Genomic DNA, 18196 nt, shown 5'->3' on the forward strand with positions numbered 1-18196 from the left:
AGCACATATATTCCTCTGTCCCTTCAACACTAAAGTTCCTCGGAGCTCTTTCACTGATTCTCTTTTCTTACTCTGAATACTCCTTCTGAGGAGTCAATCTCACTCCTGACTTCAATTACCATGTATATAAGCAACCACTCCTGTAGCCGACAAAGCAAGTTGCCTAACCAATATCGACCCTCTCTTTTATTAACAGAACTCTGATTTTTGTTTTGAAGAGCAACAGGGTCTGGCTTAAAAAAAAGAACAAAAGCTTGCCTTCTCAGGCTTCCTTGTAGTTAAAGATGGCTCTGTGACAGTTCTGGCCAGTGACACGTAAATAGGAATCCAATGGGTGACGTTTCTGTGAAAGCTACTGTATTTTCTGATAAAAAGGGACAAACACAACTGGAATAGCCTTCCTCCTGGTGCCTGTCTGGGTCACAGACGCAATTTCCAGAGATTCAACAGCCACCTAGTTATCATGGAGCTATTAGCCACACTAAAGGACGGTAAGGCAGGGAGAGAGAGAGCCCGGCTCTTTTACGGCATATTTAAAAACGACTATACATGTCCTAAACTTTAAAAAGTTAAAATGTAAAGCTTGCTCTCTCAAAATTACTTAGCATTTGTTTGTTTGGGTTTATGTTACTTGCAGCTGAATACAGTTCCAACTGATACAACACCTAGGTTGGCCAAATTCAATTCCAACTCCTCAAACACATATTCTAGACCTGAATATCTAAATGCTCTTTGGCAGACACTCCAACGTCAAGGTATCTATAACTCATAGGTTTTCTGTAACTCTCAAAACATTATTTGTAGGAAACAAAGGCTTAAAGCCTTTGATCACTATGAATCATTTAATTGCTTTAAAACAATTTTATCATGAGGCATGAGCAAGACCTCAAAATTACTTCTTAAGTAATTTCCTTCTACTGCATGTGTCAGTTTTGCTACCAATTGTATGCCATTGCCATTAAGTATATGCTAACATCTTTATGATACTACAGTTGATACTCCCTTGACCTATTCACAAACTGCATTTTTTACATATCATTATAAGCCAAACTGTAAGTTAAACATTAGTTTCTTTCTTTTTTTACTTTATTAAAATACTGAGTTTATTTCACATGTATATTTTGTCTCTCCACCATTCCCATTTGTCTGACCACCACTACTACTATGTCCTATCATAACATTCCATACATACTTAAAATCAAGCAAAGGGTTGAGTTCCATCTTTAAAAACTAAACAGACATTTTGGACAACACATTTTGGCGACGGAACCTGGACAACATTTACCAGACACGGTAGGGCAAGTTCTCACTCTGCATTGTAAGAAGGACAGCCAGATATCAACTGTTACAGAAATGAAATAAGATGGAAAATTTTAACAAACTGTTTAAACTATTTTCTTAAAGAGACTTCCACCACTGACAGAGATCTTGAACAGCCTCTTGGTCAGTCATCCAGAAACAATTCTTCACATAATTGATGAACTTGGCTTCCAATTCGGGAAGGGAACCACCTTTTTCTATACTTGCTTGCATTTTTGCTTTAATGTCTTCTACAGAGCTAGGTCCTTTTGGTGTTTGGGGAGTTTTTTTCCTGTTTTTTGAAGGATTCTTGACCTTTTGATCTTGATGTTGATGGTTTTGAGTCTTTTCCCTGCACCTTTGGCTGGAGGGTCTCGTACAGATTTCTTTACTGGAGCTTTTTCTTCAGCTTCCCCCTCATCACAGTCAGCATCATCTTCATCCTCAGCAGCAGCAGTTTTACCTTTTTCTGTGGAAGCTTGCCACCACTTCCAGGGGCAGAGCGCTTTCCAGATATACTCAGGAGTTTCACATCCTCCTCCCCTTCATCTTCTGACTCTGCATCCTCCTCCACAGCTACTAAGTGCTGCCCACTAATATGCACAGGCTCTGAACCACACTTCAACGGTGAGACCACAGGTCGTGTCATTTCAAAGCCCCCAAGGGAAACCGTTGGCTGTATAGACATTTTCAAAGTTGCCAGTGTTACTTTAATTGGACTGCCTTCATAATTCATCGCTTCAAAACGTGCAATCCATCCTTTGCGCCAGCCCCTAAACTGACCATTCTTCACGACACCTGGTGCTCACTTTCACCACTATCCACCCTAAAGTCATCCTCTTTGTCGGCCTTTAGTTCACGACTGAAAAGATAGTTCTGGGGCTTCAGGGGGCTCGTGTCCATGTCCATTGAATCTTCCATGGGTTGGTGGCACGCACTTAGGTAGCAGAGAAGGCGGATGGAGATAAACGACTACTGTCCTGAACAGCCGCACAGGACGGAATCACACCAGGGAAAGCCATTAATTTCTTTTAAGAAAAAAAATTTCTGACTATAAAAGCAATCCACACTCATAGAAAAGTTGAAAATCAAATAGAAGTATAAAAAAGGTCATAAAAAATCATGCCATCCCACGTCCCAAGGATAACATTTTTGGTACTGGTATAAGAGCCTTCATATTTATATATATATATGGCATAGCACATATAATATGTAAGTTTTTTAATGTTTTCTCACTTAATGCTTATATCATTAAATTTTCCCAGGTTATTATTCTTTGAGGCTTCTTGGTTCAATCAAGACAGCTAATCTAACTTTTTCTCCCTCCCAAACTCCATGAAATGGGAGAATAAATATATAAGGAAAACAAGCCCACAGCAATTGTACATACCCAGCAGACCATGCTCACCTTCATCTGTCAGGTCTCTTCGCCACCTGTTCCCCTCCACGTGAAACACTCTTGTCCTCGCTCTTCATCTCCTAGTCCTTCCTTCTCTTCTCACAGCTCAAGTCAACGGTCACTTACCCCAGGAAGAATTCCACAACAATCCCTCTCCCACCAAGCAGCTCTGTCATATGTCCCCAAAGCACAATGCAACCTTTCCTCACAGAACATGAGCTTTCTGTGAGTCAGCTATTGGTTTAATGCCCATCTTCCCCACATAACTGTGCATAAACTCCATCACGATGGGCTCTCTTTGTTCACCTATATTTTCTAATGCCCTATACAATGCCCTCCCAACAAATATTTGTGGAATAGATGAGTGAATTTCTGGAAAAACTAAAATTGACGGGAACATGATGGCAAATCCAAGGAGACATAAGGAACCTGTGACAGTTGTCAAGACTCCCCAGCAGAAGCTCAGAATAATCCCATTATCAGTAGAGCGCAGGCTAGAAGAGGGAGCTGGCCACAGACAATCGGCCAAATAATTAACTGGAGGGTAGCAGTGCCGAGTTAGTCCCCCTTCTTTGACTGCTGAACTCCAATGTCTGCTCCAGGGAAGGGGTAGGTGGGCACGAGCACAGCTTTCTCACAGGGAAGACAGCCAGGTGCACCAAGGGACAGACAAAACGGAGCAGAGCCGCCTCACCCAGCAGGACAGCTCTGTGACTACCCTGCCCCACACATGCCCACACCAGCCCCTGAAAAGTCATCTCAAGTGGAGCTCCTGTATTCAACCTGCATTTGCCACCAGGTGAGGGGGGAATTCTCGCTTGAGCTAAAGAAATACAGTCCATTATAGATCCTTACCTACAGATGTGAACAGAAATACAAGAAACACCATTTGTTTAGGGTAAACAAATAGCATGAAAAAGGCACCCAACTTCAGTGCCTCCTCACGTGTAAGACAGGGATACGTGCACACTCCTAACCCTCACTAACTGCTAGTACAGTAAGCAGAAGAGATTTTAAACATACTTGGAGAACTTCAAGGAGATACCACACCCACAAAAAAGAAAAAACAAAAACCAAAAAAACAGGGCATCTGAGCACAAGTATCTACTTCCCCTCCCACCCAAGGCCTCATGCACTGACAGGAAAGACTTGTTTTTAAAATTAAAGAATCCTGGACACAAAAAAATGGTGCCATCATATTAAATATTTTATAGGATGGCTGGAAATCAGAAAAACTGCAGGACCAAAAACACGGGGGACTTCTGGAAGACAGAGCAATGTTAACTGTGGCCCCAAACAGAAGACTAGAGCAGTCCTCAAAGTATCCAAGAGAAGTTTCCAGCTCAGAGTCAACAAATACAGAAAAGCAAGGGTGGCTCGACACTAAGTTGATTAAAAAGTAGAGTTGAGAACAGTTGGACTCATAAGCACCCCACACATAATCCCCTGCCCTCCGTGTAGCAGTGAAAAAGAAACTCAAATGTCAGAGGGTCTAAGAAGGGGGACAATACTAAGTGACAAGGATCACTGGGGGCCATCTTATAGGCTGCTTAGCACCTTTTATTTTTCCACTAATTTAAAATGAAGTATGTTGGACCTATACTGAAACCTCATATATGCTTGGGTTTCCTTCTAGACTTTATTTCATTTTTCTATTTCTGGGTCAATATTGAAATGATTTAATAATCACAGCCTTATCATAATTTTATTATCTGTAAAGGCAAATATGCCCTCATTTTTGTTCATTTTCTAAAATTTTTTTCAACAAATCACGAATATCTGTTCTTGCAAATGAACTTCTAATTTACTTTATTAGACATGAGAGACAGATTGACCTCTGTGATAGTGTTAAGAGTTGTTGATAGAAGCTGTATAAGAAAAATGCCTATATAGCATCATTAAACATGTTACATTATGCTACTCAAAGAACATGTTTTAAGTTATCGTACATTTATTCATTCACCAAATATGTATTGAATGTCTACTACGTGGCAGGTACCATCTAGGTGCTGGATCTATAATGGTGAACTAAGCAGACATAGTCTCTGTCCTCTGAGGAGGGTGACAGACTATAAACAAAACAAACACATGATTACCATTAAGCGCTATGAAAGAAAAGGTCAGGGGCTGAAACAGTGAGCAAACAATAGAACCTAATCAATTTTAAAATGTTAGGAAAAGTCTCTCTGAAGAGTTTATCAGAGACCTGAAGGATGAATTAGTGTGGACCAGATGTGTGTCGGGGAATGCGGAGAGAGGAAGAGAATGGTCAGGAGTTGGTCCAGACAGAAGGAGCACCGTAAGTAAAGGGCCTGGGATGGGGAAGAATTTGACTTGTTTCCAGCACTGAAAAAAAGGCCAGTAAAGCTGTAGTGTAAGGAAAGTAGGGTGACCTGAGATGTGCAGTGGCCGAGGAAGTAGGCAAGAGGAAGATCATATATTACCTTAGGTAGTATGTTGAGGCATATTGCCTCGGCTTTCAGAGAAACAGTCACACTGCACTGATCTTAGCCCATCACAGCCAACCTTAGCTGTGACGGGCTAAGACACTAAAGGAACGTAGCTAACCTCCCTGAAGGCAGAGCAGGACGAAGGCAGAAAGTCAACTGTGGAAAAAAAATCTCTTGGGTAGCCACAGTAGACGATGACAACCTGTCCTTCTGTGCACAACCAGGGGGAAGGTCATACCCCTTCCAGAGAGTTAACACACCCCAAGTGCAGAATTTAAGAACAGTTAATAGGTGGCCTTGCTCCTAAAAAGTGAACCACTTGAGGCAATAGTGGATTCCTGACACCAGACTCAGATAATCTCCCCCAATCATCCAGCCTCTATCAGCAATGAGGCAGTGAATCTAAAGATTTCCATCATTCCAATTCCCGTGGGTATCATAACATCAAGTTAAAAAAAGTTCTACTACAATTTGAATCGGGATTACACTGAATTTACAGACCAAGGGAAAACTGACATATTACAAAGCTGACATTCTCATGTGAAAACAAAGTAGGACTTCTTTTTTCAAATCTTTATGTCCCTTTAAAAAGTTTTATGGTTTCCTTCACTAAATCATATACACTTCTTATCAAGCGTATTTCAAGTTTTGAGGTTTTCTCTGTTATTGATTCTAAAAGGTTATTGTTGGTATAAAAGAAAGTTACTGAATTTTACACACTTAATTTGTAAACAAGCACCTTAGTAAAGTGCTAATAGTTTGTCAGTTAACCTTTTTTCTAATCATATCTTCAAAATTAGAATAATTTTGCTTCCTCCTGTCATTTACTACCTATTTTGCAGTGTCACATAACATTATGTCATTTCCAAAAGGAAACATTTTTAATGGAATTGATAATAACCTTATTTGGCTTTTTTAAATAAGTGTTTCTAGAATTTCCACCATAATAGATGATGTTAAACTATTACTTTGAGACATATCTTCAACTATGTTAAGATCAGAAAGCACCCTTCAGTCTTTTTCCGATTACTAAGGATTTTCCTTTTTAAACTAAGGAATAAATGTGAAACTATCAAATAACTTCATAACATCTATTTAGACCACATGGTTTTCCTCCATTGATTTATTCATAACTTCAATTATATTATTAATACAAAATAGAATAAATTCCACTTGATATTTTTTAAATTAACTGAATTCTAGTTTCTAAAATTTAACTTTCACCAAAAAATCCTGCAATTTTCTCTTCCCATTGTTTTCTTATTATAGTATTCTTAAATTGGGAATGTAACCAAAACATAAAAGGAAATTCCTAGAATGTTAGAATTTAGGTAATTCTGTATTTTGAAATAAAATCCATTACCTTTATACATTTGCAATTCTGCCAATATAGCCTACAATGTATATTATCCTACATCATGTGCTACCTTCAGAGACTAGTTTACTTTCAGTATTTATCACTTAGGATGTATTCAGCTGCAAGTAACAAAAACTCAAACTCACACTTCCACAATATGTAAACTGACCGTTTCCCATAATGATTACTACAGAGATAGAGCTAGTTTTAGGGTTCTTTTGTTCAGGGGCCAAATGATGTTCTCAAGAACTCAGGTTCTTGGAAAACCATATGGTGATTTCCCAAAAAGCTAAAAATATCAATAGAACTACCATATGACCCAGCAATGCCACTCCTGGGTATATGGGTGTATACATGACAAACAGAAAAACACTAATTGAGAAAGATACATGCACCCTCATGTCCACAGCAGCATTATTTACAATTGCCAAGGTATGGAAGTGACCTAAGTTTCTATCAACAGACGAATGGATAAAGAAGATGTAAGGCGCGCACGTGCGTGTACACACACACACACAGGAATACTAGTCAGCCATAAAAAGGAATGAAATTTTGCCATTTGCAGCAACATGGATGGACCTGGAGAGCGTTATGTTAAGTGAAGTAAGGCAGACAGCGAAAGAAATACTGTATGATGTCACATATGTGGAATCTAAAAAATAAAACAACCTAGTGAATATAACAAAACAGACGCACAGATACAGAAAGCAACTACTGGTTACCAGTTAAGAGGGGGAGGGGCAACACAGGGGTGGGGGAGCGGGAGGTACAAACCACTGGATGTAAGATAGGCTCAAGAATGTATTGTATAACACAGGAAATATAGCCAATATTTTATAATAATTGTAAACGGAAAGAAATCTTTAAAAATTATATAAATTTTCTCATCTTTTAAAAATTTCCAGCAGAGAAAAATAACAATTTGGGTTCTTGCCCTCTCTCTGCTCCATCATCCTCAGGGTATTAGATCTGTCCTCAGATTAGCCCTCCTCCTAGTTGCAAAATGGTAGTAAGATGCAACTGGGTGAGTTTTAAAGCACAAAAGTTTTCAATTTCAATGGAGTTCAATTTATCAATATTTTATCTCTTGTGCTTTTCATGACATATCTAAGAAAGCATTTACCTAACCCTATGTATTCTAAGATTTTTGTCATTTGAGCTCTTACATTTAGGCCTGTGATACATTTTGAGTGAACTTTTGTGTATGGTGTAAGGCACAGTTCCAGATTCATCCCTTTGCATGTGGCTATCTAACTGTACCACTTGTTGGAAAGCCCATTTCTTTCCCACTGAATAGCCTTTTTAACAAATGGCACTGGGACAATTAGTTTCCCATCAACTGGCTCCTAGACTCATCACAGAGCACCCCACAGAGCTGAAGATGGAATGCATTCCTAACAAAAACCAGAAGACTTTTTAGGAAGACAGCAAAGATAAGTAGATGCTGAAAAGGCAACCAATAGGGCAATAAAAAGGTTTTTTTTTAAGTTTCTCATTTTTCTATGTTCAGGAACAATTTATGTACTGTAGGTATGATCTGTTTGGAAGAATTTACCAATGAAACTACTCGGGTATAGATTTCTGTGTTGGGAGGGGTGGTGCTAGCTCTTCAATGTCCCTCATTTTCTACTATTAATAGTTACCCTTATGGTTTTTCTCCTCTACTGTAGCTGATTTGGGTAACACTTTACTAGAAAAGTATCCATTTCCTTTGTGGTTCAAATTTATGAATACAGTCACAATAATATTTTCCCCTTTTTCATTTCTAATTTTTCATGTTTTGTTTTCTGTCTCAGGCTACCTAAAGCCTTACCTATATACTGAAGCTTTTTTCCTAAATAACACAAATCTATCAATTGTACTGTTTTCTAGTGCATATTTTTAATACCTTCCTTTTTTCTTTTATGTTTGAGCTGAAATGTTTTTTATTCCCTCTTGCTAAGAAACATTGGTATTTAAGGACATTAATTTTCCTCTATGTACTGCTTTGATCACACCTCAATGATAAGATGCACTTTCCATTATACTTTTTTTCTAAATATTTTGTAATCTTAGTTTTGCTTTTCTCTTTGACCCAATCAAGACTTATTTAGGAGATGGCCTGAAGTGGGGGTGGGGGGGAAACTCAGCACTTTCTGTGTTAAATTTTCATGTATAACATTTTTGAAATTTCATTGTGGTTAGAGAATGCATTTTCTATTTTATTCAGTTTATTGGAAGTTTAGATTTTATGATCCAGAAAAAGAATTCCCTGGGGCCCTGAAAAGAAGGAATCATCTCTATTTTTAGGGTAAAGCTCTCAGTATGTATCTTGGATTACCCTTAGAATACTTATGCCCTCTATCATCCTGACTTCTTCTCTAACAATCTGTCAAAAAGAAACATTAGTGTCTCATTACTCTTTGCTTTCCTTTGCATTCCCAGTGATTAATGTTTATTGTGATGTAATTTATCCCATAAAAATTAATGTAATTTCTTTCTTGTGGCTTATACTTTTCATCTTCACGATTACTTTTGTCCCATGTTAATGCTTTGTCTTAGGACAGAGCATTAAAATGGGACAGAATTTCTATTCTCTTTGTTTGCATTTCTCAATTTATTTCCTTTAAGCCTTTGAGTCATTTTATTTGACACATAGCTTTTATCAAGAAAATATAGCTGGATTGTTTTTGGTTTTGTATTTGGTTGGTAGGTTTTCAGTTGAGCTAGACCAGTCTGACAGCCTGTACTGCTTACCTCCAATCAAAGGACATGACACATAAATATATTCCAACTTCCCAAAAGGTCAGGCAGCTATACAGCTCTGTGCTCTCCTTTCAAAGTCAGAGAAATAAGCTAAAACCCAAGAGTGGCCTCCTCCATGGGTGAAATACATATCCAAGCAGGTTTTAAGGGATGAAATATGAATGCTATTGTTTTACATCTGAAAACAGTCATTTAAAAACAAGATATTATATATATGTGTGTGTGTGTGTGTGTATATATATATATATATATGCTCAGCTGAACACCATTACTTAGCCACAGACTTAGTATGTTCCTTTGTAGGTAATCTGCTTTACTTCCTGGGTTTGCTTTATCCTTAAAGTTCAAATAGTTTGCCAGAACAGGCCTAAGTAGGAACCTTTTTTTTATTATTGTTGGCTGGTTCTCAGAGCACCCTTTTGATTTTTACTCACACTATTCTCTGGCATGGGAAAGTTCCCTCATGACTTCCCTGACTACTGCTTTAGTTTCCTGCTATGGAATGCCTCTTGGGCTGAAGACCTGTTATCTGTCCTCCACAGCTACTTTTCATATTTACATCATCTTTGTCCTTTTCTTCTCTGCATTCTGTTCTCAAGCTTGTCATCCATAATACTCTTCCATGTTTTGGAATATCAAGTCTTCTTCTGATTGCCTTAATACAAATTTTATGTTTTATTGCAATTCTGGTTTTCTTGCATTCTTTTATTTCAACCAGCTTTGACATTTCTGCTTTCATCTCATCCTGTTCCTCCTTAGGGCTCTCTAGTTTCCTTTTCACTTGAACCTATGATCTTTTAAGATCCCAGGAGACTTACACTAAGTTTGTTGTAAATTTACACTAAATGTGTTTCATTTTCAGAGAGACACTGTGTTTTCACAGTCTTTATTTCATTTCCCTTATTTTCTACACTCTTTTCAAAGCTACACAATAGACATCTTCTATGTACATAGTTTTGTAGAGGAGAGGACTATTTAAATCTAACGTTCTTGCAGACAAGGTAACATGTTTTTAGTCTCAGTGTCCACTAAATGTTGGCAGGTTCTCCCTCTCAGAGTGAAACTCAGATTGAAATGAGATGTGTTCTACTCTCAGCTCAACTGCTGATGTGTGACAAGACATTCCTTCTAATGTGAGCATGTAGAGAGAGAAGCTCTCCCTGCTCTGATAGGTACTCCTGTCAGCTGTCACATGCACTGCACATAAGACACGAAACACATGGGCACCCACGGTTTTTCCCACTTAAAAAGCTTTAAGTGACACGCGTCCAATGGTGTAGGGCACCCTCAGCCATCTCCCTCTAGCTCCTGCTACTGGGCTGCACATTGGGAGTTAGTTTTTAGAGGAAAATGAATGGAAATAAACTCGTGGAGATCGGGAAAGGGCAGGTTAAGAACACTGATTTGACTGGCTCAAAAGTCTACAGATGGCAAAATCTGCCACACAGCATAACCCACGTGCTTCCTGAAGTCAGGCATGCTGTACAAATCAGTCTTTAAACTGTGTCCTATGCTGGGTGGGGCCATTTGTCCTGTTCTAGTTCCGAAGCAGAACATGTGCTATATAATCTCTAAATAGTCTCAATCCACGCCACCAACCATGTTTAGGAGCTTCTACCCAGATCTCAGCATATGGTATTTGCTTTACAGTGCAATTGCCTGTGTCTGTCATCTGCATGGATGTTTTAACAGGAACTGGGAAACGATCTATCAGGCCCAAGTCGTGTGCCACCACATTACCTCAGAAACATCAGACCTAAGAGTTTGTTTCCTTTTTAAATTACATCATCTCCCACTATTTTAGTGAGAACTGAGGCTACGGGCTGCACTTGTGCATTTAATGCATACTTTTCTTCAAAGATTTCTTTTCCCACATGGTTCTGAAGTCAAGCTACAGACTTATAAAGCACAACTGACAACAATTGTTTTCTCACTCCCTCAGGGGTTAACATTTGTGTAGCTGTCTCTTTTGGTTGGCACACCCTGTACTGAAGAAAAAGAGCCATCTGCCCTGCTGTCTGGAAAACACCACTCGTCTGATGTTCCCTTGCCAGTAAGGAGACTGCTCTAAAAACCCACATACTCGAGAAGCAGATTCACTTTTGAGAAATAAACAACCACACTATCAAAACCATACTCTCAAGTCATATACACATTTCAATTTAAAGTCAGATCTAAACTCAAATTTTATCTTAGGCCTATGTTTGTACTCTTTATTATGGCTCTGAATCTAAGTGATTCAGGTAATAGTAATGATACATTATAAAACAAAGATTGGTTTTCAAAGTCCTTCTCAATGGGTAGCAACACACTGTAGATGAACGTGACACCACTGACTCCCCATGTTTAGTAATGTTCTGAGTTGGTACTGTGAGCTGATGAGGCTCAGTACTGCCCTGAAATACTAATTCCTATGAAGGCAAACTATTGCACAGAATAAATTTAAGTATTTATTCTTAGTAAGTGGAAAGAAAATGTACCATAAATTTTATACGCTCAGGTTTTCATCTATTATGAAAAGAAAAGGAACTTCAAGCATTTAAATTCACATAGTTTACTGCAATTGGTAATGTTTTAATAATTTACAGTAATTCAAGATCAGTTCTTTAATAGCGACATAAATGAAAACCTGAATAAACATCTTATTTTGTGCTATCCTTTTATATAACATCATTTGTTTCAATATGAGATTAAGAGAAATGAAGACTAAATGATGGTTTCAGAAAGCAGTTCTATAATTGAGTAATTTTTATTTACTTTTACTTTGGATCAGAAGACCCTATGTTTCAGGTGTTGGCAAGCTTTTCCTATCAAGTGCAGATGGTAAATAATTTTTGTTTTGCAAACCACATAACCTCTATCTCATCTATTCAACCCTGCCACTGCAGAGTGAAAGCAGATGTAGACAATACATAAATAAATGAGCAATGGTGTGCTTCAGTCAAACTATTTACATTGTTAAATGAGGCAGGAGGAAGTATAGTGCAATGACGCATAAAAATCTGGGACAACACTATTTCAAAGAATTACAGACTTCTTGACCTTTATATGTAAAATAGAGAGAACAAGGAGCAATATTTATATTATTTAACAGCAATCAAACTTTATGTGTAAGAGTTAACTCTTATTCAGCTCTTACTATGTGTCAAGTACTGTTCTAAGTGCTTTGCATTAATTGTCTCATTTGGTTCTCACAAAAACTCAGGAGAAGTTTGAAACAATATTAAGATACACAGGAGATGCCAGGTTAAGTCAGGCTCCTTTTCACTTCGAGGAGTGGAAATGAACAGAAGGGAAGACTGGGACGGCAGGGTCCAAATGGCACATGCTTTGGGTTCAAACAACAGACTGCCAAAGTCCTAGAAATTTTCCAGTGGGTCTCCTCTCCTACTGTCCTTACTGGTTTATCCCTTCAACTCTACCATCCCATGATCCAAATCCTTCCACACTGCTTTTAATTCTCAAATTATCAATTTCACTAAATCCCCTAATACCCTATTACTGACTACTCTCCTTCAATCCCATGAAAACTGGATGGAAACGTGGTAGTGAGAGATACTGGATTTGCAATCCCTCTGATAAAATCTGGAACTGAGTAAATGTTTCCCACATAAGTGAGCTGGGTGATAGGTGATTTTAAATGTTCATTTAAACACTACCCTAACAAGAGGACAAATATCTTTGTCAAAGTGGGTAAAGAAAACATTCTCTCTTTCAGGAAAGGAGAGGCTTGGGAACACTTTCTTCTCTTTGTAATACCTAGAAATGATCAGAACTTACATAACTGACTTAATAGTTAACTAGATTTTACATATTATATCTGTTTCAGGTTTTTTTTTTACTTACAGAAGCCATCATTATTAAGTTTACTTTTAGTTGAGGACAAGAACACTGGCAATAATGTGACAAGACTCCTTGATGCAGACCATTTCCTCTTAGAATTATCACTTCTACAGAGGCATCTGACAATGTGATGGTGTCACCATTTAACATTTTTTCTGCAAAGTTCATCCTCAAAGGGAGTATTTTCAGCAACATTAGCATCCAATAAATAGGAATCAAAGCATGTTCTAGTTATTCTGATTTTCTTTAAAAACTTTTCATATATTTGTTCTATAATAATAGTATATCAAAAATAAATAAAATCTTATCACCATCATCATCCAAACACTGTACCAAATTCCCTGGAGATACATGACTCTACTATCTGATTTTATAGTTAAAGGAACTGATATTAAATTTACTCAAAATGATGGCAAGGAAGTGGGCAGTTAAACAAGTTGAAGGGGATTTTAATTATAATGGCCTAGAGCAGGGTCAGCAGAATGTAATCCATGGGCCAAACCTGCCCACTCTTCCCTTCTCCCCCTACAATCACCTGTTTTTGAAAATAAAAATTTGCTAGAACACAGCGATGACATTCATTTACATATCCTGTAAGGTTTCCTTTACATTACAAAAACAAATTTGAGTAATTGTGACAAAGACTATGTAGTCTGCAAAGCCTAAAATACTTTCTTCTGGCCCTTTGCAGAAAGGTATTGTAAACCCCTGTTTCAGGCAACAGATGCAAGGAACACAGACTATGGAAATGTATTACAAATATAGATGGGAAAAGGGGGCATTAATGCCATTCCACAAAAAGAATTAACATCACTATGCAACTGTTTTCACAAATGACGTTTATGATAGACAAAAAGCCAGTAGAGGCTTCCCGTGGTTTTCTGGTATGTGGTGAGAAGATTAACCAACATGGAAGCTGGAATAACGCACTGTTAGTGACAGATGGTTTGAAATATACCCCAAAAAGGTGAGCAGCTAGAGAATGAAGACATGAAAAGTAATTCCTAACTTCTCTACCCCATCTATGTAGAACATATGCATAAAGATCTAGGGCACATGAAATTACAACTATGAAAAAGGCATTTTTCAAAACTTACACATCAAAAAAAAAAAAAAAAAACCATCCTAAAACAAATGGGAAGCCAGAATATTTACAGTTCATCTTCCAAGGAGATAATCTTTCTTTTTCTTCAAAAACAAAAGTAACAGGGACTTCCCTGGCAGTCCAGTGGTTAAGGTTCCATGCTTCCACTGCAGGGGGCGCAGGTTCAATCCCTGGTCAGGGAACTAAGATCCCACACACCGTGCAGCACAGCCAAAAAATAGGGGGGAAGAAAGCAATAAATACCAAAAATCTGATAGACAAATAGTCAGAAGAGATGAACAAACAGTTTATAGAAAAGAAAGCTCTTAAATATTTTTAAAATGTTCAACTCATAAGAGAAATGTAAAGTAAAACTACACTGAAACACTACTTCTCACCTACCTGCCAAAAAACTACTCTCCTGGCAAGGTTGAGCAGTAACTGAAGGTGGCAAACACTGTTGATAAAAGCACAAAATAAAACTCCCATAAAGGGGAATCCTGCAGTATCTAATAAAATTACACATGCAAAATTATCCGGTAATTATGCTGTCATAAAAAGGAGTAAGGAATATTTCTATGTACTATTATTGAGTAATCTGCAGGATATATTGTGAAATTAAAAAAAAGAGAACAGAGTATACAATACTATCTTTTGTATAAGAAAATATGCACTTCCTTACTTTTACAACAAAAACAATAAAAATGTAGGAGATACTGGAAATGAGTGAAGGGGTCAGAGATGGAAGCGCACCATCTCTAAAGATAGCTTTTTATTTAATTTTGACTTTTGAACTAAATATATATATACCTGTGTATGTATCTATACATACATATATACAAATACATATACATCCATGTACTTGTGTATATATGTATACATATAGATACATATACAGAATTAAAACACACACTATGCAAAGAAATGGAATTAAATAAATCAATATTTATACTGAATTGGTAAAATATCTACACAAAGAAATGTCTGAAGAAAATTTTAAACTCGGTACTCTCTCTGTACATCCTTGGTAGGACACATTGAAAGGACTCCAACCTTAAAAAAAACACCTGCAAAGAAATCTTTAACTTTATTCAGTAGTTTTATTTTTAATAATATTGGTACTGTAATTTTAAAATATTTTATGTACACTGTAGGATAAAGCAAATAAATTAAGAAACAATTGTTTTCAATGTAAGATAAAAAGGATAGAAATATAAAGTGAAAGAAGGTAAAAAGTTAAAAACCACCTGCTGTTAAATTTGACTCTGAAATATCAATGTGAACGCATAATTATTTTCATCTCCTAGCTCTGAATACTGGTTTTTTTTCTAGCTATTTTGAAGCAATTGGCCACCTGTTGCAATAGAGCCCAGATCTTGGTTTCTAAATATCATTTCCCCCTAAAAGAAACCAGGGCTTCTTGGAGAGAAGGCTGGCTCTAGGTCTTGGAAAAGAACAAGATGAGAAGAGAACATATACAAACTGAAAATAAATGACATATTTAAAGTCTTCAAAGGTCCTTAAAATCAAGAGGCATTTCTACTACCACCATTCTCTAGCAAACGATCTACTCATTTCTGATTTACTCTATTTCAATTTTCTTCCTTCTTCCTGTACAATGGCTTTAGGTTTACAATGCAGCAGCTGTGGCCTTCTATCAGCAAGGTCATAGGAGATAAATATATAACACTTGCATATGCTAGTAATGAACACCACATGTATACCGAAATTTAAAATACAATACTACCTACAGTTGTTAAATCCTTAGGTGTAAAGCTAACAAAACATGTACAGACCTTATATGCTGAAAACTACAAAATGCTAATGAAAAAAATCAAAGAAGATAAACAAATAGACATACCACAGACTGGAAAACAATAAAGTTATCAATTCTCCCCAAAATGATTTAAAGATTTAATTCAATTCCCATCAAAAATCCCAGCAAGATTTTTCTCTTGTAGATATAAGAATTGCTAAAGTTTATATAAAAATGCAAAGGAACTAAAATGGCTAAAACAATATCGAAAAAGAGTATAATTATTCTGATTTTAAAACTCATTATATAGCTATAGTAATCAAAGACTCTATGTTATTAGTTGACAGACAGATTAAAAGATCAGTAAAATAGAATAAAAACCCCAAATTAGATTCACAAATATTCTCAACTGATTTTTGACAAAGGTGCAAAAGCAATTCAATGGAGGAAAAAAATGCCTTTTTAAAAAAGATGGTGCTGTAGCAACTGGACATCCACAGGTTAAAAAACAGAACCTCAACCATATACAAAGATTAACTCTACATGGATCATGGAACTTAATGGGAAACATAAAACTTTTATAAGAAAGAAACAGGAGAAAATCTTCAGGCTAGGCAGCAAGTTCTTAGACTTGACACCGAAAGCATGATCCATGAAAGAAAAACTAAGTAATCCAACTTCATCAAAATGAAACTTTTGTTCTGCAAAGACCAAAAAGATGAAGAGTCTTCAGAGTGAGACAAAATATTTGTAAACCACATGGCCGACAAAGGACTAGTATCTAAAAACACATTAAGAACTCTCAAAATTCAACAATGAAAAATAATCTAATTAAAAAACAGCAAAAGACACAAAGAGACATTTCCCCAAAAAGAATATACAGATGACAAATAAACAAATGAAGAGATGTCCAGCATTAGGGAAATGTAAATTAAAATCAAAATGAAGTATCACTCCACATCTATCAGAATGGCTAAAAGAAAATAACAATACTAAATACTGATGAGGATGTGAAGAAAAGGGATCATTCATAATAACTGATAATGTTGATAACATAAAATGGTTACCAGCGGGGAAGGGTGGGGGGAGGGATAGTTAGGGAGTTTGGGGTTGACATGTACACACTACTATATTTAAAATGGACAACCAACAAGGACCTACTGCATAGCATAGCAAATTCTGCTCAATATTATGTAACAAGCTAAATGGGAAAAGAATTTGAAAAAGAATAGATACACATAGATGTATAACTGAATCACTTTCCTATACACCTGAAATCAACACAAGGTGGTTAATCAACTATACTCCAATATAAAATAAAAAATTAAAAAAAAAAAAAAAGGAAAATGTCTTCCAGGGAGAAAAAAACAGTTATGCATGCATATAATCGTTAATAAATAGTTTTTCTTAATTACATGTTTCAACACTATAATTCACACTGCAGAGTGTTAGTTTAAAAAATAAATGCAGGGCTTCCTTGGTGGTGCAGTGGTTAAGAATCCACCTGCCAATGCAGGGGACACGGGTTCAAGCCCTGGTCTGGGAAGATCCCACATGCCTCAGAGCAACTAAGCCCGTGCGCCACAACCACTGAGACTTCACTCTAGAGCCCACAAGTCACAGCTATTGAGTCCAAGTGCCCCAAATACTGAAACCTAGCGCCTGTGCTCTGCAACAAGAGAAGCCACCACAATGAGAAGCCCACACACCACAATGAAGAGTAGTCCCCACTCGCCACAACTAGAGAAAGCCTGGGAGCAGCAACAAAGACCCAGTGTCCAATAAATAAATGAATAAATTCAAAAATAAATAAATAAATGCAAATTTTTTATTTTCTAAAAATTAATGAATTTTAAATCTTGTGTATTCCTTCAAAAGTCTGGGAAGAAATATTAAATTATACTTAATTTTTTAAACCTCAGTATTCTAATGGAGTTTGTAAAGATATCAGAAAATAATAAAAATGGCATATCTTTAGATATAATAAATCCAAGAACAGTTATAAATTTGGTGGTGTATGAAGTTTCTGCTGCTGTATATTTATGTTCAAACACAGTCATCAAAATCCTACTCAAATAAGATTACCACGATGACAAAAAGAGAAGATTCAAGTTGTGTTAGATAAATCCTAAAAGGAGTTACCAAAGAGCCAAAAAGAGAAAAGGTTAAGGAAGGTTGCATTTACACTCAGCTCACACACATATTTGTGTACTACCCCTGTGAAAACAGATTATACAAAGTCATAATTGGCCACTTAACGCCT

The 18196-nt window shown here is 36.9% G+C and overlaps 1 protein-coding gene and 1 pseudogene across 1 annotated transcript in view; both read right to left on the reverse strand.

The window, feature by feature from the left end:
- SDK1 (sidekick cell adhesion molecule 1) overlaps positions 1-18196 on the reverse strand; it is a 793009-nt gene that overhangs the window by 725937 nt on the left and 48876 nt on the right. The gene's annotated exons all lie outside the window — the stretch shown is intronic.
- Positions 1391-2220, reverse strand: LOC130861341 (nucleophosmin-like; annotated as a pseudogene).

The sequence above is a fragment of the Hippopotamus amphibius genome, chromosome 9 (assembly GCF_030028045.1).
Source record: "Hippopotamus amphibius kiboko isolate mHipAmp2 chromosome 9, mHipAmp2.hap2, whole genome shotgun sequence".
In the NCBI taxonomy this organism is placed as follows: Eukaryota; Metazoa; Chordata; class Mammalia; order Artiodactyla; family Hippopotamidae; genus Hippopotamus; species Hippopotamus amphibius.